Source organism: Schistocerca cancellata, chromosome 9 (genome assembly GCF_023864275.1).
Source record: "Schistocerca cancellata isolate TAMUIC-IGC-003103 chromosome 9, iqSchCanc2.1, whole genome shotgun sequence".
NCBI classification, from domain to species: Eukaryota; Metazoa; Arthropoda; class Insecta; order Orthoptera; family Acrididae; genus Schistocerca; species Schistocerca cancellata.
In genome coordinates, this window is record NC_064634.1 from 102,123,886 (window position 1) to 102,150,828 (window position 26,943).

The 26,943-nt window shown below is 45.0% G+C and overlaps 1 protein-coding gene and 1 pseudogene across 1 annotated transcript in view; one reads left to right on the plus strand and one right to left on the minus strand.

The window, feature by feature from the left end:
* The window catches only part of LOC126100174 (TBC1 domain family member 4), an 874,659-nt gene that overhangs the window by 586,988 nt on the left and 260,728 nt on the right, over positions 1-26,943 (minus strand). The gene's annotated exons all lie outside the window — the stretch shown is intronic.
* LOC126102215 (5S ribosomal RNA) lies at positions 25,355-25,472 on the plus strand (annotated as a pseudogene).

Below are 26,943 nucleotides of genomic sequence, written 5' to 3' on the forward strand. Positions count from 1 at the left end.
TGCCCGCTGCCTAAACGCTCCACAACCACAACCCAAACAGCCCGTTATCCGACTCTGCCAGGCTACTATTACTTTCGCATATCACCCCCTTCTCGTCTCCACCCCAGACCCACGCGTGAAAAGTTGTCTGGAGTGCTATCAGTCGTCCTACAATTATGAATCTAAGACTGGCATCGTTTGTGTGTGTCGTCCACTGAACACCTGCACCGAAGCAGTAACAGTGTTAGGAGTGCCTTATCCCGTAATTAATATTATTCCCGACAGTGAGTGACTATAGACTAAGGTGTGTAGTATGTGCATACCAGCAGTGTTTGCGACGATCCATCTAAGACCACTACACATCAAAACATCACCGCCAAGCAAATAGCGCACCTGATACTGCTAAATGGGAAGCCCAGCCATAAATAATAATTAAAAAAAGTATGAAGAACTGAGCAAGAGGAGAATAACAACTTTTCACTCCCATTCACAACGGATGAATTACAGAAGGCTATTAAACATAGTAAAACTATTAAGTCAGTTGGCTTGGACGATGTACGAACTGAGAAAATTACACACTTTCGATTAGCAACAAAGGAATCGATTCTCCAACTCCAAATAGATGTACTGATAGACGCCAAATTCCAAAGATATGGCGGAAGAGCCGAGTAATTGCCATACTGGAACCTGGTGAAGAAGGAAACAGTCCAAAGAATTTTAGACCAATCGCACTACTGTGCCACCTTCACAGACTGCTAGAGACAATGATTTAAAACCGTTTCTCACATGTTATTGGTCCCCTGATTCTACCTCGACAAGCTGGATTCCGCCCTGGTAAAAGCTGCACAGGACAGTAACTCAGTCTTACACAATTCATAGAAGATGGTTTTGAAACAGGAGCGGTATTTGTGGACTGTGGACTTGACAGCAGCGTACCACATCGTCAACCACCAGTTACTGTTAACCAAAGTCTGCAACTTGACCAAGGGTTTCAACATCACCAGGCTCATCGTCGATCTTCTGCAGAACCGAAGATTCTTGGTTCAAATGGCTCTCAGCACTATGGGACTCAACTGCTGAGGTCATTAGTCCCCTAGAAATTAGAACTAGTTAAACCTAACTAACCCAAGGACATCACAAACACCCATGCCCGAGGCAGGACTCGAACCTGCGACCGTAGCGGTCTTGCGGTTCCAGACTGCAGCGCCTTTAACTGCACGGCCACTTCGGCCGGCCCCGAAGATTCTTCTATGACCTCCAAGGACAGCGTTGTCAAAATGGCTCTGAGCACTATGGGACTTAACTTCTAAGGTCATCAGTCCCCTAGAACTTAGAACTACTTAAACCTAACTAACCTAAGGACATCACACACATCCATGCCCGAGGCAGGATTCGAACCTGCGACCGTAGCGGTCACGCGGTTCCAGACTGTAGCGCCTTTAACCGCTTGGCCACACCGGCCGGCGACAGCGTTGTCGATGGAGGCAATAGAAAAATAGCCTTCCCCCGTGGAAGTGTGTTGGCTACAGTTCTGTTATATATATATATATATATATATAGTAACGACCAACCCATTGTCCCAAACTGTAGGAGTTACTTGTATGCTGATGCTTTCGCTCTGGCAACGCAAAGCATAAACTTCGATTCAATAGAAATCGCCCTGAAGAGGAGTCAAAATACTACAGAATAAACCAGCCTAAACCAAAACCATCAGAGACACAACTGTGTTCTTCCCATGTGAGAAATAGGAAAACCACCCGCAAGTTAAAGATAGAATGGCGAGGGGTTAAAATGGAACACCGTGACACTCAAAAATACCTACGAATATCGCTTCACAGATCTCTAATGTTCAAGAAACACTGCATGAATTTCAAATCGAAAGTCTCGTCCCCACTGCTCTCAACCGTGACCGGTGAGGCACCTTTGAAATGGAAATGAAGTCCCATGCTTCTTTACAGAGCGTAGGGGAACGATGCGGGAGACCCGCACCGCCTTACTAGGCAAGGTCCTAATGGAGGTGGTTTGCCATTGCCTTCCTCCGACCGTAATGGAGATGAATGATGATGATGAAGACGACGCAACAACACCCAGTCATCTCGAGGCAGGAAAAATCCCTGACCCCGCCGGGAATCGAACCCGGGACCCCGTGCTCGAGAAGCGAGAACGCTACCGCGAGACCACGAGGGCGGACGAGGCACCTTTACAGTGGCCCTATTTTAATCTCCTACGCGCCCGTTTGCAGTTTTCGCCTGATATATTGATATATTTTAACAGATGACACGCTCTCAGCCGATCGCGTCCTTCAGTTTATCAGTGTCAGTGGGGTGACATCGGTAATGTGAAGCTCTTTTTTGGGGAATACAACCCCCCCTCCCCTTCTGTAGTAGTTTTCTAAGATTCCCTTCCGTTTTTAGTTTCTCTCCTCCTTGAGTTTCGCTCCAATTACTGCTCATTTAACATTTGGTTTTTTACCCTTCCCTAAACCACAGAATGGGCGCTCATGACCGTAGCAGTTTTGCGCCCTAAAACCATATTAAAAAAATCGACAGGAACAACCTATTGAGAAAACTGGCCGGATCACTGTGAGGCAGTCAAGCGGAAGCCATCCGAACTTCTGCAATGGCATTACGCTACTCTGCTGCAGAGTATGCGCGTCCTGTTTGATATAAGTCAACACATGAAAACACGTGGATACTGACCTAAACGACACATGCAGAATTGTAACAGGCTGCTTGAAGTCAGCTCCAGTCGAATGGCTCTACCATCTTACAGGAACTGCACCACCACGTATTCGAAGACAAATAGCAGCAAACAGGGAAAGAAGGAAACTGCAGCAGGAAAAAAAAAACTAAACAACCCTACCCAAAACGACTAAAATCTAGGAAAAATTTCCTCAGAACATCGGAGAAACTAACAACTAGTGACGAAGAAGCCAGTCTGCAACTATGGAGGGCAGAGACATCCCACCCTCCTCGCTGGAAACGATTTTTAGAACCTTTACCCCATGCTCATGATGAGAACCGACCAACGTGGAAGTCCTTGAATAGGCTGAGGTCGGCAGTGGGCAGCCCACGGGGATACACTGAAGAGAACAAAACCCAGTGTGACTCCGGGGAAGAACGGACAGTCCAACGTATGCTTCAATGTCTACTGTGTCCAGCCGCCTGGACAGAAGGTGCCCTTCACCAGGCAACGGGTAATGCATTGGAAGTGGGCAAGTTTTGCTCAAAGATCATATAAAGTGTTTCGATCTGTCAACAATTGTATAAACTGTGTTTTATTTATGTTTGTGGCACGAGGATAATAATGATTTCATGTACTTTGTCACTTAAGCTCTGCATTTCTTCAAGATGTGCTACTTACGGAAGCATTCACCCGGATGGAGTCCTGGCTTTCTGGAAATGTGTTGCAGTAGTAACCAGTTTCCCTTCTAGATTTTACCTTCCTGTTACAGCATAGTCCTTACTGTTAGACTTTTCTTCAGAGTAAATGAAGTATAGGTACTTTGATAGTCTCTCCACGTCATAGAAAGTAGATGGTCTTACCCTCTTCCTCCGTTTGTGTTCCGTACATTTCCAAATAGAGCTTTCAGAAGTGCAGCTCTGTATTTCTTGCGGCACAGCTTGTGTTTCTGGTAGGAAGCAGGATCCAGGTTGTACAAAATTAACCTACAGACCACTGCTACCTCCAACAGTCAGAAAAGCATCTTACGTCAGGTCTTTTTTAGTTTGCCGATGAAGCTGTAAGATGCACATTACTGGTCATTACTACTACTATTACTACTACTACTATTCCACCTCCACCTGTAGACTCTGGGTGTTCATCTCTATCAATTTCTGTTGGTTGGTTGGTTGGTTGGTTGGTTTGGGGAAGGAGACCAGACAGCGTGGTCAGCGGTCTCATCGGATTAGGGAAGGATTGGGAAGGAAGTCGGCCGTGCCCTTTCAGAGGAACCATCCCGGCATTTGCCTGGAATGATTTAGGGAAATCACGGAAACCCTAAATCAGGATGGCCGTCAACTTCTGTATTTTCAGCTTCACGCCCGCTGTTCCGTGAACTATTAATTACTGCTGTCATTGCTCAAACCACTCTTTATCAATAATGCTTTCATCCAGTAACTCCAATATTGCTTTAGGATTATCGCGTAAATTAGTCATTTTTGTTGTTATATTTCCGAACACCACCTTCGCCCCTCGGAGTGAACTAGAAACACGAAAACGAAACAATAGCGGTATGCATTCGACAAATTCGTTTCCTTGTTGTTACATCGCTTTGCAACAGATGTCAGAACACTTCAGCACAAGAAATACGGTGTAACCTCCCCCTCACGTATCGACCATAATGACAGTGAAAAATTAAACCGCGTGTACCTAATGGAAATTTGGGAAAAGCAATCGTCACCGAAGTTAATTTGTCGGTAAAAAGGGAGGAAAGGGTTACATCTAAATGAAAGAAAAAATGCAAATGAAACTGGTGGAAATTAATTTTGAAAAGGGATAAAGTTAATAAAGAAAGTAAATGTGCGGCCGTTATACGTTAACAATTAACTAGCGGTAATTAGATATTTGAGATTTGGGGGAAATTACGGTCGCCAGTCCTATGGACAATTACTATAGTAACTGAAAAAGAAATGTTATTACACATATAATTAGCACTAGAAGCGTGGCAACTGAAGGTTGACACGTGTAGTGTGAAAACTGAAAGTTTGTCAGAAGTAATAAATTTCGCTACACTCTGACTTAATTTAGCAAAAGAATTAATAAAACCGGAAAATCGAAAGTTAATTTAGTGACTGAAATTAATAGTGAGCTTTCTTTCTGAAGCACATCGAAATTCAGTAAAATACGGTCAGTCTTGGACTACCTCAACAATCATTTCAAAAGCTACTTGAATCTACGCAATTTAGAAATAAGAGATTTAACTTTGAACTTGAATTAAATGATTCTGAACAATTAACAATAGTAAAATTTAGTACGTACCAAGCTGAGCTGCAGTCACAGGTAAACTAAAATACGGTAACAAAACTCGCACTCTTAATTTGTGCTTGTGTAATCTAAATATAGTAGCCAGCTATGAATACCTTAACTGAACATTGAAATTAAAGCATTGAAATCGAATGATGCTGGCGTTTGAATTTCAACGACACTCGGGTTCATTCCGGAAAAGGAAGGGACCCTGCTTGGTAATGCAACTGGGACAATGAGCAACAAATGTTCATGCTACATTGCTGTAATTTAGTTATGAAAATGGAACAGTTTAAAAAGCTGAGGTCTGCCATACAGTTCTAAAACTTTACGTGCTTCCAGTCTTCCTTGTTGGTTGATTGAAGGTTTGAAGCCGTCGATCGAGGAGGTGGCGACAGTCACTCATTGTCGGCCGTCGCTGTTGCAGAAGCTGGATGTTGGCGCGCCTTCTTCTCGACACGGTCACCAGGCGAAACGGGCTCTTGATGTGCGCCAGCTAATGCTTCCCGTCCGCGACACCGTGTCAGAAACTATCATAGCAAGTCGAGCGCAATTACATGCTGCCCAACCCCGAAAGCGCGGCAACTCGCGGGAGCGTCACACAACACACCTGCTCCACTGCACCACCCCGCCAGACTGTTCTGCCCGCGCTCCACGCGACCGAGTTCACACTACCAAAGATCCTAAACACTTTGGTTCTCCACACGACCTATCGATGTATTCGTTCGATAGCATAGTTTTCCCTAGGCCAGACCCAGCGTATAAATACAAATAATATTTACAAAACAAACCAATTATACATCGACATAAATGCATGTTTATACAAAATAGTAAAACAATTACAATATAAAAAGACACAGAAATGTTATATCTTCAGGTTACAAAATAAGGAAAAAAAACTATAGTACAATAGATGGAAATAGGAGGATATGCATTTCCGGCGTTACAACGGTCTTGAGTCCCGACATTCGAGTCACAGCTAATTGAAGTTTGCGACACACTAGTTGTTGCGATATTTAGATGGTCGTGGCTGCTCCGCCGATCGAGCGCTAAGGGTTAACAAGTCGGTCCTCTAGATATGCGATTTCCCTCTACACACCCAGTGGCATGTATCCGATATCGTAATGAGGTGTAACTGTGGCGTGACGTTCGCAGTCAACTCGACATCAACCGACGCTGTAAGGTGATCGTTCTTACGACACGCCAATCAACCGGCAATCATGTAAGTATTCTGCAAAATGCCATTACCAGCTTCCAGTCATCACCGCCGACAGCGAGGCGCAGAAACAATGATTCAGAGGACGACTTGTTTTTCTGAAGCCAGACAAACAGACGGCAGTTCGTGAATAAACATGGCGCGTGCGAGTATTAGCCGCCATTCATAATGCGCGGTGTGGAGAAGAGAAATTTCGAGACGAAAACTTGCTGGTAGCAGAGCGGTTCTACGAAGGCGGCAGGAACTCTGCGACGCGTTTATAAAGTATTTCATAGTTCAAACTTAGGGCTGTGCCACAAAGTCTAGCGTCGATACTCGGTTTACTGAGTGACTTTGTCAAGATTGTGGTTCCATGATCGGCGGAAGTGTGGATGCTTTCAAGTATAACGTAAAACGTCACTCTAACCCTTGTCGGAATCGACTTCATCAGCCAACTCCACTGCTCAAGTCCTCTTTCGGACACTCTATTGCCTTGTTTTTTTACGCCGAGGCTGCCGCTGCTAGAAAATGAAAGATGTCTTTAAATATCACACGAGCAATCGACCTCGTGTCCATGACAGCACGCAGCAGTGTGATTTCACGCTGGGCAGATTAAGGACAGGGATTTCGAGCAACCTGTTCCGTCCGTCATTTGGCTGAAGTGTAAGGACAGGGCTGCGCCAACGTGTGCACAAGCATAATATTCAAAACCTAGTCCGTCGAACGACAACAGGCTCCGATTAAATTTTAGCTAGCACCACCATCAGTAAATTTCTGGTGGAGGCATACCAAACCATTGCCGTGCTGTTGTCCAGAAATTTCAGAAAAAATGCTACATTCAGGAACACAGTCGCGGTACAACTTGTGAGAAGTTATTTACGCACGTTTATCAGAATGGTGTTTGCGACAAAAGGTGGAGGAGACTGAGGAGGTGCTGACGAGCTGTAACTGAGCTGACGATAGTACTTAACCCGAACCTCCTGATTCATTTGATAATGATTCACCTACATTTTACGAACATACTTAGATTTGATTACAAAACGTTGCTAGCTAAAAGCAACTTCTACTTCTACATCTATATCTACATGGATACTCTGAAAATCACATTTAAGTGCCTGGCACAGGGTTCATCCAACTTGCTTCACAATTCTCTATTGTTCCTATCTCGTACAGCGCGCGGGAAGAACGAACATCTGTATCTTTCCATGCGATCTCTGATTTCCCTTAGTTTATCATGGCGATCGTTTCTCCCTATGCATGTCGACATCAACAAAATATTTTCGCATTCGGAGGAGAAATTTGGTGATTGAAATTTCGTGAGAAGATTCCTCCGCAACGAAAAACGCCTCTCTTTTAATGACGTCCAGCCCAAATCCTGTACCATTTCAGTGACACTCTCTCCCATATTTTGCGATAATACAAAACGTGCTGTCCTCCTTTAAACTTTCTTGATGTACTCCGTCAATCCTATCTGGTAAGGATCCCACACCGCGAAGCAGTATTCTAAAAGAGAACGGACAAGCGTAGTGTAGGCAGTCTCCTTAGTAGGTCTGTTACATTTTCTAAGGGTCCTGCCAATAAAACGCAGCCCACAACATGTTCTGTGTGTTCCTTCAAATTTAAGTTGTTCATAATTGTAATTCCTAGGTATTCTGTTAAATTTACGATCTTTAGATTTGACTGATTTATCGTGTAACCGAAGTTTAACGGATTACTTTTAGCACTTATGTGGATGACCTCACACTTTTCGTTATTTAGGGTCAATTGGCAATTTTCACACCATACATATATCTTTTCCAAATCGTTTTGCAATTTGTTTTGATATTCTGATAATTTTACTAGTCGATCATCTGGAAACAACCTAAGACGGCTGCTCAGATAATCTCCCAAATCGTTTACATAGATACGGAACAGGAAAGGGCCAATAACACTAGCTTGTGGAACGCCAGAAATCACTTCTGTTTTACTCGATGACTTTCCGTCACTTACTACGAACAGTGACCTCTCCGACAGGAAATCACGATCCAGTCACGTAACAGAGACGATATTCCATAAGCACGCAGTTTACTACAAGCCGCAGCGTCAAAAAGCCTCCCGAAAATCCAGGAATACGGAATCCATTTGAAATCCCTTGTCGATAGCACTCAACACTACGTGCGAGTAAAGAGCTAGTTGTGTTTCACTAGAACGATGTTTTCTAAATCCATGTTGACTAAGTGATTTGGAGGAAGGTGGCAAACGGTAGCTTACGCAGGGATGTTTACAGGAGCATTTAGGACGCTTTGCAGTTCAGGAAGTTTTATCATAAATGTGGGTTAAGTAGAGACAGGAATTTTAAACTGTGTCTGCGTATCGGTTCTAGATCAAATGTGCAGTGAGTAATGACGTTTTAGTTTTTCCCTTGCTTGTTTACGTACCGTAAGTAGCCTGGAAGGAGACTTTACCATTTATGGGAAGAATGCTCGTAGAAATGATTCGTGGATTGTCCCAACCCAAGTACTCACGTTTGAATTTAAATGTAGACTTAAAATATAAAGGTAAACTTTTCTAATGAAAAGAGGTATATGAAGATCGCACATAAATAAAAGAGTTAGGAAGTCTTCTCTGAAGGTATTATTAGTCTGGAGAGCAGAATTGTACGACAGTAAAATCAGAACGATGAAACTTCAGACCAGAAGAGAACAGATGCTTTTTAATTATGATGCTACAGAAGAATGCTTGAGATTCGGTGGGTAGATTTGAAGATCATTCGAGAGGTGCTCAATCAACTCAACGAGAAAAGAAATTCGTGACACAATTTGATAAACAGAAGAGATCGGTTGACAGGGCACATCCTGAAGCCTCAAAGAATCGTCAGTATGGCAGTGGACGGTAACTTGATGGGGATGGGGGGTAAAACTGTAGAAGAAGACCTAGACTTGAACGCATTGAGTAGGCTGAACTGGATGTAGGTTACAATATTATGCAGAAGTGAAGAGACTTTCACAGGAATGATTAGCGAAGAGAACTGCTTGAAACCAGTCTTTGGAATGAAGACCACAATAAGAAGTTTGTATGAAGGGGATAGCAGGTATTAATAAAAAGTACGACCGAATGCGCCGCTTCTGCCGTTCTAAGTTCGACACGTGATAACGCAACAGTGATCATCAAGCTTTAAAACATGAACTTTAAGTTGTAATGGAGAATGAAGGGACTTCACACATCTGTTGCGCCAGTGATTTATTACTCCAGCTGCAGCTGTGAGTCCTCCTTCAGGTAGCGGCCTCTACGACGGCAAACATAGTTCCACTTTCGGCAACATATCGAGAGCCGATAAAATAACTTACTGCTGGGAACGGCATGTCGCGCGAGACTTAAATGATTCGTAACAAGTTCTCTGTCTAAAGCGGTTGACCTTTAGGAGACACTTGCCAAGAAAAGCAGTCGGGAGGTAAGATTGTACACGGTCTAGCAGTAAACTCAGAACTTGACTGCCATCGTCATATTATCCTCGGCTGGTAAGACTGTATCACACTAACTTAAGCTAGACATTGCATACGAGACTAAGAGAGCACAAAATTCGCTACAGCGGCTGGTGTGGTACATACACTGCTGTCTGGACTGACGTCGTCGTGTTCGCCGGCCAGTCTTCGCTGCAACATTTGAGAAAACTGTGCCACGTTACGACCCGCCCATTCCACACTCGCAACAGGTCAGCTTACCGCAGGCAAGCGTCCTCAATCGCGGGCACAGTGATAATTATTACGAGCGTAACCGCCTCATGTACCACTCACTTTCACGTCAAGCTGTCCTGGAGGTGAATATTGCTAGCTTTGACAACCTGTGACCGCAGCGCTCTCCAGTGGCAGTTATCGGGATCCGGCGCGCCAGCCACAGACTTTGCTTCCGAAAATAATCAAGCGAAGAAGCTGTGTTAATTTTATTATTAACGGTCTAAGACCGGCGGTAAATACCTAGAGATGGCAATGAATTTAAAATGATGGCTCCCAATCTTTCATTACCCACCAGTACAATCAGACATTAGCTAGTACTTTGACCTCCTCCCCCCCCCCCCCCCTGCCGTCTGTTGCCCCTTCCCATCATTATCACCAAATTTACCACCCAACTAAACTGTAGAATTAAAGACTTTTCTTGGAACACTTTCATTTTTTATCATTAAAGATGAATGGTATTTAGTGTGTGAGTGTGTGTGTGTGTGTGTGTGTGTGTGTGTGTGTGTGTGTGTGTGCACGCGCGCGCGCATATGGCTACTGAGTTAAAAACTCAAGACATATTTCCTGTAAATTTTTTTACGCGGTGCAATAAGCAGCTGTCCCGAGCAACGACAGTTTGAAGAAAAAAAATTCATTTCTGCACAAGGGACTAATATGTTAGATAGTGCAAGTCTGGCAAGATATCTAACATTGATTCGTGTGATATTACATCGATCGGGTCATTCCAAACTAAATGAAAGGACAGCATTGCACAATCGCGACTGCCTTGCAGTGTTTCAATGTAGTGATTAACGTTACGTCTTGTGACTTGTGTGTCTGGTCAGCTGCCGAGTAATTTTGCTGTCACGACTGCGTGAATGAATATACTACTTTTTTGTCACTTCATATCCACAAGGCTGTTTGAAGTAATGTGATACCTGCAGCGTCGTAACTGGAGTCGTTGTGCAAATTAACAGTGTTGTATGTTAGTGTGTACGAAGTTACTCTTTATATTACTCTGATTCCATTGAGTAACCTTACCTGTAACAGCGATAGGGATTGTCCTAGCTGCGACATGTCCCATAGCTTCTTTTTATAAGATTGAGGTCTATTAGGCAGCAGGGTTAACTAAAAGTTCTCGAGAGAAAAACTGTACTGCGCGACACACACACACACACACACACACACACACACACACACAGAGAGAGAGAGAGAGAGAGAGAGAGAGAGAGAGAGAGAGAGAGAGAGAGAGAGAGAGAGAGAGAGAATTTTGTAATTACACATGCAGCGTATACAGGCCGCTGTTAGCAGCCTGTTTGAATAGCGCGCACTCTGCTACACTCAGAACGTAAACGGCCGTCCAGTAGCAGACACAGCTGTGGGACGTAGGGGCCACGTGCTATGTACCTGGTGCTTAATTGCTGGCAATCAACGTGGTGACTGGTCTTGGGGCAAACAGTTTGAGTAGTAAGATCTAACGTGTAAAATGGTACATGCGGAAGTCGAAATGTATTTCATGAGACGCGCGATCTTGCTAATTGCAGTGCGTCAATTTTGTTCACATATGGGAATTTTCGGTGTGTAAAAATAACTCCGGGTACTCATAAATCTTCAGCTACCACTCTGAAAAGCCATGCTGCGACCGTGAAGCCTGACGGCAGAGTTATTCTGAATATCTACCCTGCAAACCTTTGAGTCCTACAAATAGAAAGGAAAAAAATTACTGTAAAATTTTTCACAAAATTGACCTGTATCATCAAAGTAAGCAAAGAATACAAGAAAGATTGGAAAAAGTAAACAATCAGTTGTTCTACGGAGGTAGTTTCACTTTGGAACCACTTCACATCTCGAAACTTCCACGCCTAACACAAATTATAATCGTAAATAACAAGCAAAATGGGCCTAAAATTTAATAAATACGTATCAAAAGTACATACTGCGCCAGTGGTCTCATTTCTAAACCACTCATAATACAAACAAAATTTTATGTTACAACAACTTTAGATATAATTACTTTCAATGTCAATAATTACCTAAATATGTTATATGTAACATGTCGGAACCTCCTACAGTCAAGTGGCACACTCTCAACGCCTGCTGTTGCTTTCAACGCTGTAAGTGACTGCTACAGTGCACTAGATACGTACCTCTAGATACCTCTGTCTTGCAATAGCATCGGCAGTTTCATGCGAAAGGCCCTAGAGTGTTAAATTTTTTTAAAAAAATCCTGCCGGACGCGGTGGCCGTGGGGTTCTAGGCGCTCCAGTCCGGAACCGCGCTGCTGCTACGGTCGCAGGTTCGAATCCTGCCTCGGGCATGGGCGTGTGTAATGTCCTTAGGTTAGTTAGGTTTAAGTAGTTCTAAGTTCTAGGGGACTGATGACCACAGCAGTTGAGTCCCATCGTGCTCAGAGCCATTTGAACCATTTTTTTTTTTTAATCCTGATTTCAGGTAGAAACTACTGGTACTCAAAGAGTTAGTGCGAAGCGTTTTTCCCGACTTTCCAGAGACCTCCGTTGTGTAACTTTGCATTTCGGCAGTTCAGGAAACGTCCCACCTCGAAAATAATACCATCCTAATTCCGGAAATATCTTCCACGTAATTGTTTCTTCATCCAGGGAAGGAGGAAGTATCAGTCGGTGCCATGCCATGGGAATACCGGAGGGTGAGAGGAGATTTTGTAACCCAAAAAAGCACAACTTGTGAATCCTGCGGGTGCAGAAGGACCTGGTGCGCTGTTGTGAAACGTAAACACACTCGTCTTAACAGGTGCCGTGTCGCCTTAGCTATCAGGCGCCGACGGCTCCACGCACAACTTATTTGTCGTGCGGGTTGCAGCGAGCTCAACCCCTACAGTGCAAACGACATCGGATTTCGCAACACCAGAAATCCACGGCCAGACCAGCAGAGGGCGTCAGGAGCACTCCTTCCAGGTCACCAGGCAGTGTACACGGTGACAGCAGAGGTCGCCGGCAAACGGTGTCTCTTCACGCATCCACCATGTCACGTGCCAAAAATAGGCCGGCCACATACCTGTCCACAAAACAGCTACTTAGGCCGGCACACGAGCTCCGAGGAGCAGTTTTGTCGCAGCAACCAAGAGGAAAATCTTCAAGGACTGGGCCATCGACTTCTGGACAGCACGCTGCCTCCTCAACTGGAACTCCAAGCGATCAGCGACATGCTCGCTGAGACTTGGTATAATTTTAGTGTTGTTCTCCTATGCGACAAAGTAGTGTCACACTGGAAGTTTCTACCCTGTGACTTAGATAGTTCATTACTGTTGGCTCAATACTTCTTTACCAAAGTACACCGTAAGAGTAGTTTAGTCTCTATTCTTCAACACTGAATGTTGGATTTGGGATTTGGTTCTTAAACCTACAGTGAGAAACCTATTTTTCAGTTTCAACCTAAAGTTATTAGCACTTTAAGACTGTTGTGTACATAGTTCCGCGTAGTCAGCGAGTACACAACTTTCCCAATAGAGCGCGCACCGCTAAGCACAACAGTGCAGGCGCAGCGCTCGTCTGTCCCCGCACTACGGGATGGCGCTGTCTTAGAGACGGACCAAATTCTGCTTCCGCCGATCCGCGTATTAATATGTAACGCAGTCAATGATATTGCTACTAAGGTAGAACCTTTTCTCGTCGCGAATCACACTCGCGCAGTGATACCTGAACGCTCGAGGTATTATAACGAGTGTACAGACCTCCGATTAGTCAGGCTGCATTAGTCTGTAGTCAAGTTTCAGTCTGCACATAATAAGATTATCATATTCCTGTACATAGCCATGAAGAGAAATGAACAGACACATTGTGAAGTACAAGATATCTGTGAGAATAAGATTAACGTACCAAGACCAAAGGAACTTCAGATTGTCAGTTGTAAATAGCATCCAGAATCAAGTTAAGTAAGGTTTATGATTGTTATTATTTTAATAAATGTGTGAAAAAATTAATCAAGTTCTGTTTAAAGTTGCTCACCGTGAATCTGCTACTCTAAGCGTTGAAGTGGCATTTCTATCGTCTGACCTAACGGCAGAAGATAAACACGCCACGATAAGACCACGAGACATATTGCTGACACTCGCCTACTTCGTTAGAACGACAAGTCAAATAATCTGATGGTGTGTGTACCGAAGGTCTTACAGTACGCACACCACAAAGACTCTGCTCATTAAAGAGCAAGTGACTACAGAAACTTAATTCGCTGTTTTTTATGTAAAGCGCTTAAGACGTTAAGATTGTGTTGTTCACTTTCAAGTATCATGGAAATTACTTAGTTTCCGGTTCTCGAAGTCGGAGTGGCTCCATTATTTATGAATCATCATTTATTTTGTTTCACTTACTCGAGGACTAGCATCAGTTTCGTTTGATTTATTGAGGAACCACCCTTTCTTTTATTTCATCGTGGAGAATATTTTTGTGGAAATTGTGTTCAGTGAATTTTCGTTCGCTCCCTGTAGCTAGACTGTTTACTTGTGCCCTCCAGCAGAGAACACATCAGCTGCCTCCCGTAAGCTAGTCAGGAGATTTCGGAGGTAGTATGTGCTCCTGTGACGATTTGTCACTTGCTGACACAATCTCTCAACCCAACGCCACGACAGTCACAAGAAGCACTCAGCATCATCTTGCACGATGATGGCTGGACACGACTCCTCTGCTTGAGGGTAACGGTGATATACGCAATACTCGTCCATGGTGAATAGGAGATGAAGACGTAATTTGGCTTGCCCTGACAGAGCTGCAATATGTGAGCGCTGATGGAAATATCTTCAGCCGCGTGTTTTGACAATTTCTTTATTCAATGCGACAGGTTTCGGCGACACACTGCACCGTCATCACGCCCTTGACAGGCAATAACTGGATCTGTACCAACGATACATCTTGCACATTACAAGGGACAAAATTAAAAGCATTCACTACGCACATCCAACAACAATTGGTCTGACCCAGTTTCCAAATGAACAAGTTAGCAAACGCAGCTACTCAGTTTCAATGAAAGTGCCACAGCTTCGCGACCGCCGTGAGCTCCCTCCACAACGTGTGCAGTTAAGATAAACATTCACGGATTATCGAAAATCGCTGAATCCTCATATACTGCACACACTATTAGGCCTAACGGCTACGAATAATTATCTTTCATTAGACACCAGTAATCATTCACATTTTAAAATATTACTCTTTCTTTAACGGGACGAAACGATAGCTCGAAAAGTAATATCGGGAATACGCCAAGGGAGTTTGATAGTGCCGTCAAGGATTACAATATACACTACTGGCCATTAAAACTGCTACACCAAGAAGAAACGCAGATGATAAACGGGTGTTCATTGGACAAATATATTATCCTAGAACTGACATGTGATTACATTTTCACGCAATTTGGGTGCATAGATCCTGAGAAATCAGTACCCAGAACAACCACCTCTGGCCGTAATAACGGCCTTGATATGCCTGGGCATTGAGTCAAACAGAGCTTGGATGACGTGTACGGGTACAGCTGCCCAAGCAGCTTCAACACGATACCACAGTTCATCAAAAGTGGTGACTGGCGTATTGTGACGAGCCAGTTGCTCGGCCACCATTGACCAGACGTTTTCAATTGGTGAGAGATCTGGAGAATGTGCTGGCCAGGGCAGCAGTCGAACATTTTCTGTATCCAGAAAGGCCCGTACAGGACCTGCAACATGCGGTCGTGTATTATCCTGCTGAAATGTAGGGTTTCGCAGGGATCGAATGAAGGGTAGAGCCACGGGTCATAACACATCTGGAATGTAACGTCCACTGTTCAAAGTGCCGTCAATGCGAACAAGTGGTGACCGAGACGTGTAACCAATGGCACCCCATACCATCACGCCAGGTGATACGCCTGTATGGTGATGAAGAATACACGCTTCCAATGTGCGTTCACCACGATGTCGCCAAACACGGATGCGACCATCATGATGCTGTAAACAGAACCTGGATTCATCCGAAAAAATTACGTTTTGCCATTCGTGCACCCAGGTTCGTCGTTGAGTACACCATCGCAGGCGCTCCTGTCTGTGATAAAATAAGTAACCGCAGCCATGGTCTCAGAGCTGATAGTCCATGCTGCTGCGAACGTCGTCGAACTGTTCGTGTAGATGGTTGTTGTCTTGCAATCGTCCCCATCTGTTGACTCCGGGATCGAGACGTGGCTGCACGATCCGTTACAGCCATGCGGATAAAATGCCTGTCATCTCGACTGCTAGTGTTACGAGGCCGTTGGGATCCAGCACGGCGTCACATATTAACCTCCTGAAGTCACCGATTCCATATTCTGCTAACAGTCATCGGATCTCGACCAACGCGAGCAGCAATGTCGCGATACGATAAACCGCAATCGCGATAGGCTACAATCTGACCTTTCTCAAAGTCGGAAACGTGATGGTACTCATTTCGCCTCCTTACACGAGGCATCACAACAACGTTTCACCAGGCAACGCCGGTCAACTGATGCTTGTGTATGAGAAATCGGTTGGTAACTTTCCTCATGTCAGCACGTTGTAGGTGTCGCCACCGGCGCCAACCTTGTGTGAATGCTCTGAAAAGCGAATCATTTGCATATCACAGCATCTTCTTCCTGTCGGTTAAATTTCGCGTATGTAGCACGTCACCTTCGTGGTGTAGCAATTTTAATGGCCAGTAGTGTAACATATACTGATCTGGTGGATACAGAGGATGACGTTAGGAGCTCCTCGGGTCTATTGACAGACGGTGCTTTTATCTGTAGGAAGGCTGCAGCGACAGAAGGCTGTAGCGAAATGCAGGAACATTGTGTAGGATCGACAGCAGGATTGGCAGCTGGCCCTGAACGTAAACAAACCCAGTCTACTAAGCAGAAACAGGGGACGAAACCCTTTACTGTTCGACTACGAAACTGGCGACAGATAACTGCGAACTATAACGAACTTAACATACTGTACTTTGGAGTAACTCTCTGGAGCGACCTTAGGTAGAATGACCACACCACAGATTCAGAGGAACTACCTTAAGGAAGTTTAATTCACGTAGAAATGGTTCAAATGTCTCTGAGCACTATGGGACTTAACATCTGAGGTCATCAGTCCCCTAGAACTTAGAACTACTTAAATCTAACTAACCTAAGGACATCTCACACATCCATGCCCGAGGCAGGATTCGAACCTGCGGCTGTGGCGATCGCGCGGTTCCAAACTAGCGCCTAGAACCGCTCGGCCACTCCGGCCGGCAATTCACGTAGAAAAGAAGTTTCGCAAGCTGTGACATAGTCGCTAATACAAACAGTGATGCAGGTAATGTCCAATGTTTCTTTATTCCAGTCTTTGATCACAATATAAAGTCCTTAGACGATGACCGGTTTCAGTCTGTAATGAGCATCTTCCGATCCACAAGTCACTGCACTTGAGTATGTTTGGTACAGTAACGCCAGTTGCAAAATGACTGCGCTGACGATGTGGCCTACTTTACACCATATTTTAGTTCTACGTGACGATGCTTTGCTGAGTGTATTTATATGTATTGACGATTCAATTACGGCTTTATCACGTTAGGAAATGGTGTACAACAGGTACGCTTTACCTTATTTTATCTGTACATTCCCAGTTTGTATGAGAGTATATCGTGATATGAAATACTGTATTGTTTTGAAAGATAGACTGTCCACTAGTTGTTTATTTTTTATATTTTAGATCTGAAGATCGTCATTACTGACTGAAACTGGTCATCGTCGAAGGACTTTATAGTGACCAAGGACTGGAATAAAAAAAATATTTTCCAGAAAAGAAGTGACTTAGAAAACACCTTTAAGATCGACTTCTGAGTATGGAATATCTAATCACCAGTATGGGACTCTTAAGAGCTCTATTTAAGAGAGGAGACATAGAAGATCCAACAAAAAAACGCCGCCTTTCGTTACGTGATCGTTTATTACTTGTTACGGAGACTTTGGATACACTTCAGCCAAATACCCTACAACAGAGACTTTGCGCATCACGGAGACGTTTACTGTTAAAATTCCGAGAGCGGAGAGGTGTCCTGCCCGATACTATTTCCTCCGACACACGTTTCTCGAAATTAATACGACCACACAATCGGTCAAATTACAGCTCATATGGACAGTCTTTCTTTCCTTGTTCCCCTGCAGCATTTGCCAGTGGAACAGGCATGATAGAACGATGTTGGTACCAGAAGCTGAAAGGCGGCGTCCTATCTGGGCCATGCACTGCAAGGCCCACATTGTCCGCCAATCTGCATTTTTTATACTAAATTGACGCTTCCCGTGCATACCAACAAAGTGCGGAGAACAAGTTAAGGGTTCCGCACGCATAATTGTAACTGTCACAGGTCTATTACCGAGAGAGATGGCGCGGTGGCTAGCACGTTGGACTCGCATTTGGGAGGACGACGGTTCAAACCCTCGTTCGGCCATCCTGACTTAGGTTTTCCGTGATTTTCCTAAATAGCTTCAGGAAAATGCAGGGATGATTCCTTTGAAAGTCACGGCCGATTTTCTTCCCCATCCTTCACTAATCCGAGGGGACCGATGAGTTCGCTGTTTGTTCCCCTCCCCCAAATCAACCAACCAACAAGATCAATTGAAACGCACAATGAGCACAAGCTGCACTGCAGTAAAAATCACGTATCATGAGGAACTTTTCCGTGGCAGAGTTCTCTGCCGGAAACCACTGCAAGTGGGCTCGATGCTGAGCAGTAGGGAAGTCGGCATCCTGTGCAGAGGACCTCACCCTAGACCGGACGCCCGTACCAGACAATGGCGGCTCCGTCGTCGGGCGGGGGGGGGGGGGGGCAGAGACGCATTCCGCGAATTCTGAAAACGGCGCCGGTGTGATGCTCGGGAGGTGGCCTCAGACATCAGGGGCCTCCCAAAAATAACGTTGATTGAACGGCCGCTGGGCGTCCAGAAAGCGGGCGGGAGTGTCGGTGACTGGGCGGTTCATAAGAAAATTGTTACTATTGGACGGGCCCTGACGCGGAGCGCCAAGTCCGTCTGATAGTTACAGAAATTAAGGAATCGCAGTTTGGCTTGGAAGGGAAGCGGTCGCTTTTGCTCGGCCCGTGCGAGAGAGTGATAGCAAATTCTTGTATGTCGTCCGACAGCCCAGACATTAGTTTTGCACGTACGCGACCGCGTGGGGCAGTCATACCTGCAACAAGAAGCAGATCCACGTCTCGACACCAAGAGACCTGCTGCGGTTTCGACGTTGCAGGGTAAATAACCGCAGCCCCAGCCATATTCACATCGCTCCTCCAGAGATAGGTACAGAACGGCTAGTTGTGGGCCATATGTGCAGTGGAGTGCCTGTTCGAAGTCTAGTTTTCTTCTGTAAGTCAGTAACCTTCATGTCGATAGTTAAATCAACTAGAGTCTCGTGCGCTCTGTCAGTGACAGGAGAGGTGCCAATCGGTATTGAAAACTGGAAAAAATTACTTTTGTATTAGTTGTCAGTTTCATCTACGCACACTGTGTCATAATTGATCAAGGGGATCACCTGATCATGCATATTGAGATGTTAACGTAAAAACCTAGTAGTAATAAAAATTTGTTTCATTCTGCACAGTATTTCTGGCTATCAGTTAAAAAGAACCCGCCAGTCCTCTCACCCCAGTCATTCTTTTGGGTGATTATTTTTGTGTTTTTATTAAATTGATTCTTATTATGTGTGTGGTGTGCGTTCTCACCTGGCACAGTTCTTCAACAGGAGCAAGGGATGAAATGTCAGATATTGAGCAGAGGAGTAATGTCAGGGGGAGTCTTTGTAGAATTCCGGGTTAGCATATTGCATGATCTGCGTACAGCATGTACTCGGAGGATGCCTTCCAAAGTTTTTTGTTTTTTGGTTTTAGGGCGCAAAACTGCTATGGTCATTAGCGCCCGGTCCGTGACTTAGGAAACAGTAAAAAACCGAAAATGGAAACAAGCAGCAATGGGAACGAAACTCAAAAAATTGGAGAAACTAAAAGCAGAAGGAAGGCTTAAAAATCCACTACAGAAAGGGGTTGCCTCCCAAAGTGCCCTCCACCACAGGCCTTAATTGGGTTTGTGGGGTATGGATAGACAGGAATGAGCCTCTGGCGCCGACGAATATAAAAACCTGTGATAATTCACAAATAAATTGCTTTAGAATCGATGTGTGAGTACAGGTCCATTTAAAATAAATGAATATTTAGTGTGTGTGCGCGCACACCAAATACACACACACACTTACACACACCACCACCACCACCACGGAACGGAGTCGCTGTAAACTATAAATGGTTCAAATGGCTCTGAGCACTATGCGACTTAACTTCTGAGGTTATCAGTCGCCTACAACTTAGAACTACGTAAACCTAACTAACCTAAGGACATCATACACATCCATGCCCGAGGCAGCATTCGAACCTGCGACCGTAGCGGCCGCTCGGTTCCAGACTGTAGCGCCTAAAACCGCATGGCCACTCCGGCCGGCACTGTAAAGTATATGTCTGCGTCTAGCGTATATTGTATGTGCAAGTGTGAGAACGTTTTCTAAATTTCCTCATGGAGTATATCTGAGATGGAACGTGGGTACAAGGCCGGTAATGACCTAGTGGGATGTGAGAAAGCGCCGGCACACCGGCCCTCATCGTTAATCCACCGGGAGGATGCGAAATGTCGCGGGGACCAGAGCCCCGGAAGCTGGCGCTTTAACACGCACTGCCGCCTTGGCGGGTGGCAACTCAGCGGAAGCCCTGAATATACTGTAGCTGAATCAAGTAACTGTGCATGGTTATATATTGGAGGGGGAGCTAGGTGGGAGGAGGGAGGGTACCTCGCCTGCATCTTCTCGTTTAACATTTACATCTACTCTGCAGCTACAGCTAGACAGATACTCTGCAAGCCACCGTACGGTGCGTGGCAGAGGGTACAATGTACCACTGATAGTCATTCCCTCCCTGTCCCGCTCACAAATAGAGCGAGGGAAAAAACAACAGTCTATATGCCCCCGTAGGAGCCCTAATTTCTCGTAACTTCGTGGTCCTTATGCGCGATGTATGTTGCCGGCAGTAGAATCATTTCGACTTTCAGCTTCAAATGACGGTTCTCTAAATTTACTCAAAACTGTTTCTCGAAAAGAACATCGCCTTTCCTCCAGGGATTCCCATATGAGTTACCAAAGCATCTCCGTAACACTCACGTGTTGTTCAAAGCTACCGGTAAGAAATGTAGCAGCCCACCTCTCAACTGCTTCTATGTCGTCCTTCAATCCCACATGGCATGAGTCCCGAACACTCGAGCAGTACTCAAGAATAGGTCGCACCAGCCTCCTATATGCGGTCTCCTTTAAATGTGTACCACACTTTCCTAAAAGTCTCCTAATAAACTGAAGTCGAACATTCGCCTTCCCCAGTACAATCCTTACATGATCGTTCCATTTAATCGATTTTACTATGTCGGGCAGGACACTACTAATATTGTATCCGAACATTGCAGGTCTGTTCCTAGCCATCCGCATCTACTTACATTTTTCTACATCTAGAGCTAGCTGCCATTGATGACACCAACTATAAATTTTGTCTAAGTCGTCTTGTATCTTCCTACAGTCACCCAACTTCCACACTTTACCGCACACTACAGCGTCATCAGTAAACAACCGCAGATTACCGCCCACACTGTCCACAAAATCATTATGTATATGGAGAACAAAAGCGGTGCGACCACACTTCGCTCGGGCACTGCTGACAGTATTCTTGTCTCTGATGAACACTCGCCGTCGAGGACAACGTACAGGTTTCTACTACTTAATAAGATGTATCACCATTATCGATTATGAGTAATTGGCCGGCCGCTACGGTCGCAGGTTCGAATCCTACCTCGGGCATGGATGTGTTGTCCTTAGGTTGGTTAGGTTTAAGTAGTTCTAAGTTCCGGGGGACTGCTGACCTCAGCAGTTAAGTCCCATAGTGCTCAGAGCCATTTGAACAATTTGAGTAATTGGTACAGTGTAAATATATTACGAAGTGTTTATTCTATATGAGTTCAGATGTTTGAATTGTTGGAGGGTAAGGGAAATTTGTCATATATGATTTGCTTAAATTAATAGTGTGCTTAAATAATGGAATTTTATAAAATATGTATGTTTGTAAAAAACAAAATTGTATGAAGAAAACTGGTTCATACATAGGGAAATTATAACTTAAAACGCGTAGGGAACCCCCTCCATTACGGAAGGGGCTTGGCGCGCAAGAAAGGGTGGAAGTTTTTTTTTCGTGGTTTTAGGGCGCAAAACTTCAATGGTCATTAGCGCCCAGACTACGTTAGGAATGCACCGCCAGGAACAAGTTTAAAACAGCAACGAAAAGGGAAAACACGATAAAAGACAGACTGACAGGCATAGGATTAAAAAAAAACAGCATAATCAAAGGTCCTTAGAGAGGTTGGTCAAGTTGATAAAATGAAGAACGCGAGCAGCTGCTCGTGGGTCATCCGCTAAAATGGCATCTAGACTACAGGGCAGGCCAAGATCAAGACGCAGTGTGTTAAAATCCGGGCAGGACGTTAAAATGTGGCGGACCGTCAGCAATTGCCCACATGGGCAGAACGGCGCCGGCGCAGCCGTCAGCAGATGGCGGTGGCTGAACCGGCAGTGTCCAATTCGTAACCGGGCCAAAACGACCTCCTCCCGCCGAGAAGTGGCGGTGTATCTGGGCAGCAAGAGAGGAAGCGCGCTAGGTGGTCTGTGGCCAGCGGTGGCATAGTCAACACCGCAGGTTCCAAGTGAGGCATTCTGAAACCAAATCTATGTTGGAATGGCCTCGGATGTGTTTCCGGCTGTAAAATGGTGTTGTCGTATTTGGAATTGCTCTAAAAATGATTATCTCGCCGCGAAGAAGAATTGAAATAGAGGATTAAACCGCCAGGGTTGAGACCAAATAGCTGCCACGTGTTTGCCACCACTATTGTGCAACTGCTTCAACAACTTTGGAGAACAGGTATGTATACCAGTATGAACAAGTGTGCTCGTGTGTGTTTATTGGAATAGTAATTCAACTGTTGCAAAATACGTGTTTGAACTTTGAACTGCCCTCTTCATGATACGCCGGCCGGGGTGGCCGAGCGGTTCTATGCGCTACAGTCTGGAACCGCGCGACTGCTACGGTCGCAGGTTCGAATCATGCCTCGGGCATGGATGTGTGTGATGTCTTTAGGTTAGTTAGGTTCAAGTAGCTCTAAGTTCTAGGGGGCTGAAGACCTCAGAAGTTAAGTCCCATAGTGCTCAGAGCGATTTGAACCAATTAATGAAAGTTCCTTTTGGAAGAGTGTATATAAACCCATCGAGAATAATGTTTGCACATCATTATGAATAATTAGGCTTGCGACAGTTTTTTGTTTCATTTTCGTAAACTTTCTCTACTTTCATTATTTTCTAAATTATAGTCTTTCTGCTTTCTACTAATTGCCACCCTTACGAAATTTAGGTTCGATTCCCTCTGTCCTTTGGGTTAAAGTACGGTCAAACAGCAAAATTCCTCCCAGAGGGTAACGCTTACTGCATTTTAAGGTCATATTTGGCAATATACATTCCGCGGTAGCGTTGTAAAGTCTTCGAGCCACTCACATATCGGTGAACTCATTCCACATTCACGACCAGTGTCGGTACACAGGGTATCAGACGTGAACGTCGCCGGTAGCGGAGGCGGCAGGCAGGCAGGCAGGACGACTTCGGATAGACAGCGAGCGCCTGCAGCCGTATGGACCTGCGTTCCGGAGATCGGTCGGTGCACTGCAGGGCGGCCTCCGAGGCTCCCGACACTCTGAACGGAGGCGCTCGCCTGTTGAGCAGGCCGCAGCATGCTAATGAGGACGCGCCGGGCCACTGTGGCTCCCCGTACGCCATCACCTCAGGGGGAGGGGCGGGCCGCGAGCTTTTTACCCCCCAGGAAAGGCGCCACGGAACCCATCCTGCTCCCCCGTCACACCACCAGCACGGAGGAGATACGGCGCAGTTCCAGATGCCCTCCTCTCTCCTCTCCGTGCTACCCACGCCTACATCAGGTATTAATGCCAATATTCTTAGACATCTCACCATCGACGAATCAGAAAACCACATTACAGAACTGGGCAGAAAGCACGTAGTCGATTACAATTTTCAAAGCACCATTCTCAACTGTTGTTGTTGTTGTTGTCGTTGTTGTGGTCTTCAGTCCAGAGACTGGTTTGATGCAGCTCTCCATGCTACCCTATACTGTGCAAGTTTCTTCATCTCCCAGTACCTACTGCAGCCTACATTCTTCTGAATCTGCTTAGTGTATTCATCTCTTGGTCTCCCTCTACGATTTTTACCCCCCACGCTGCCCTCCAACGCTAAAGCTTCTATCCTCTTCCTGTCCAAACTATTTATCGTCCATGTTTCACTTCCATACATTGCTACACTCCATACAAATACTTTCAGAAACGACTTCCTAACACTTAAATCTATACTCGCTGTTAACAAATTTCTCTTCTTCAGAAACGCTTTCCTTGCCATTGCCAGTCTACATTTTATACCCTCTCTACTTCGACCATCATCAGTTATTTTGCTCCCCAAATAGCAAAACTCCTTTACTACTTTAAGTGTCTCATTTCCTAATCTAATTCCCTCAGCATCACCCAAATTAATTCGACTACATTCCATTATCCTCGTTTCGCTTTTGTTGAAGTTCATCTTATATCCTCCCTTCAAGACACTGTCCATTCCTTTCAACTGCTCTTCCAAGTCCTTTGCTGTCTCTGACAGAATTACAATGTCATCGGCGAACCTCAAACTTTTTATTTCTTCTCCATGGATTTCAATACCTACTCCGAATTTTGGTTTTGCTTCCTTTACTGCTTGCTCAATATACAGATTGAATAACATTGGGGATAGGCTACAACTCTGTCTCACTCCCTTCCCAACCACAGCTTCCCTTTCATGTCAAAAATGGTTTAAATGACTCTGAGCACTATGGGACTCAACTGCTGTGGTCATAAGTCCCCTAGAACTTAGAACTACTTAAACCTAACTAACCTAAGGACATCACACACATCCATGCCCGAGGCAGGATTCGAACCTGCGACCGTAGCGGTCGTGCGGTTCCAGACTGTAGCGCCTTTAACCGCTCGGCCACTCCGGCTGGCCCTTTCATGTCCCTCGACTCTTATAACTGCCATCTGGCTTCTGTACAAATTGTAAATAGCCTTTACTCCCTGTATTTTTACCCTTGCCACCTTTAAAATATCGTCTCAGTTATGTGACTGGATGTGTGACTTCTGTCAGAGAGGTCACAGTTCGTAGTAATCGATGGAACGTCATCGAGTAAAACACAAGTGATTTCTGGCGTTTCCCAAAGTAGTGTTATAGGCCCTTTGCTGTTCCTTATCCATATAAACAATTTGGGAGACAATCTGAGTAGCAGTCTTAGGTTGCTTGCAGATGACGCTGTCGTTTATTGACTAATAAAGTCATCAGAAGATCAAAACAAATTGCAAAACGATTTAGAAAAGATGTCTGAATGGTGCAGACAACGGCCTTGCCGCAGTGGATACACCGGTTCCCGTCAGATCACCGAAGTTAAGCGCTGTCGGGCGTGGCTGGCACTTGGATGGGTGACCATCCAGACCGCCATGCGCTGTTGCCATTTTTCGGGGTGCACTCAGCCTCGTGATGCTAATTGAGGAGCTACTTGACCGAGTAGTAGCGGCTCCGGTCAAAGAAAACCATCGTAACGACCGGGAGAGCGGTGTGCTGACCACACGCCCCTCCTATCCGCATCCTCAGCTGAGGATGACACGGCGGTCGGATGGTCCCGATGGGCCACTTGTGGCCTGATGAAGGAGTGCTTTTTTTTCTGAATGGTGCGAAAATTGTCAGTTGACCCTAAATAAAGAAAAGTGTGAGGTCATCCACATGAGTACTATAAGGAATCCGTTAAACTTCGGTTACTCGATAAATCAGTAAAATCTAAAGAGCATAAATTCAACTAAATACCTAGGAATTACAATTAAGACAAACTTAAATTGGAAGGAACATATAGAAAATGTTGTGGGGAAGGCTAACCAAAGAATGCGTTTTATTGGCAGTACACTTAGAAAATGTAGCAGGCTCACTAAAGAGATTGCATACACTAAGCTTGTCCGTCCTTTTTCAGAATACTGTTGCGCGGAGTGGGATCCTTACCAGATAGGACTGACGGAGTACATCGAAAAAGTTCAAAAGAAACGCAGCACGATTTATATTATCGCGAAATATGCGAGAGAGTGTCACTGAAATGATACAGGATTTGGCCTGGACATCATTAAAAGAAAGGCGTTTTTCGTTGCGACGGAACCTTCTCACGTAATTCCAATCACCAACTTTCTCCGAATGCGAAAATATTTTGTTGACATGTACCTACATACGAAGAAACGATCACCACGATAAAATAAGGGAAATCAGAGCTCGTACGGAAAGATACAGGTGTTCGTTCCTTCTGCGCGCTATACGAGATTGGAATAATAGAGAATTGTGAAGGTGGTTCGATGAACTCTCTGCCGGGCACTTAAATGTGATTTTCAGAGTATCCTTGTAGATCGCGTCGGATCTCCTTTTACCCGCCGTAGTGCATCAGCTCAGCTTGGCATAGAGTCAACAAGTCGTTGCAAGTCCCCTGCAGAAAAACTAAGCCATGCTGCCTCTATAGCCGTCCATAACTACAGAAGTGTCGCCGGTGCAGGATTTAGTGCATGAACTGATCTGTCGATGATGTCCCATAAATGTTCCTTGGGTTTCACGTCGGGCGATCTGAGAGAGTAAATCGTGTGCTCGAATGCTCTAGGATATCCTTCAAAGCAGTCGCGAACAATTGTGGCCATGTGACATCGCATTGTCATCCACAAAAAATCCGTCATTGTTTGGGAATATGACGTCCATAAATGGTTGTAAATGTTCTCAAAGTAGCCGAACATCCTGATGACCCAGTACATTCCATGTAAACACAGGACAGATCATTATGTAGCCACCGTCAGCTTGCACAATGCCTTGTTGACAACTTGGATCTATGGCTTGGTGGGGTCTAGGCCACATTTTAACCCTAGCTTCAGCTCTTACCAACCGAAATCGGGAATCGTCTG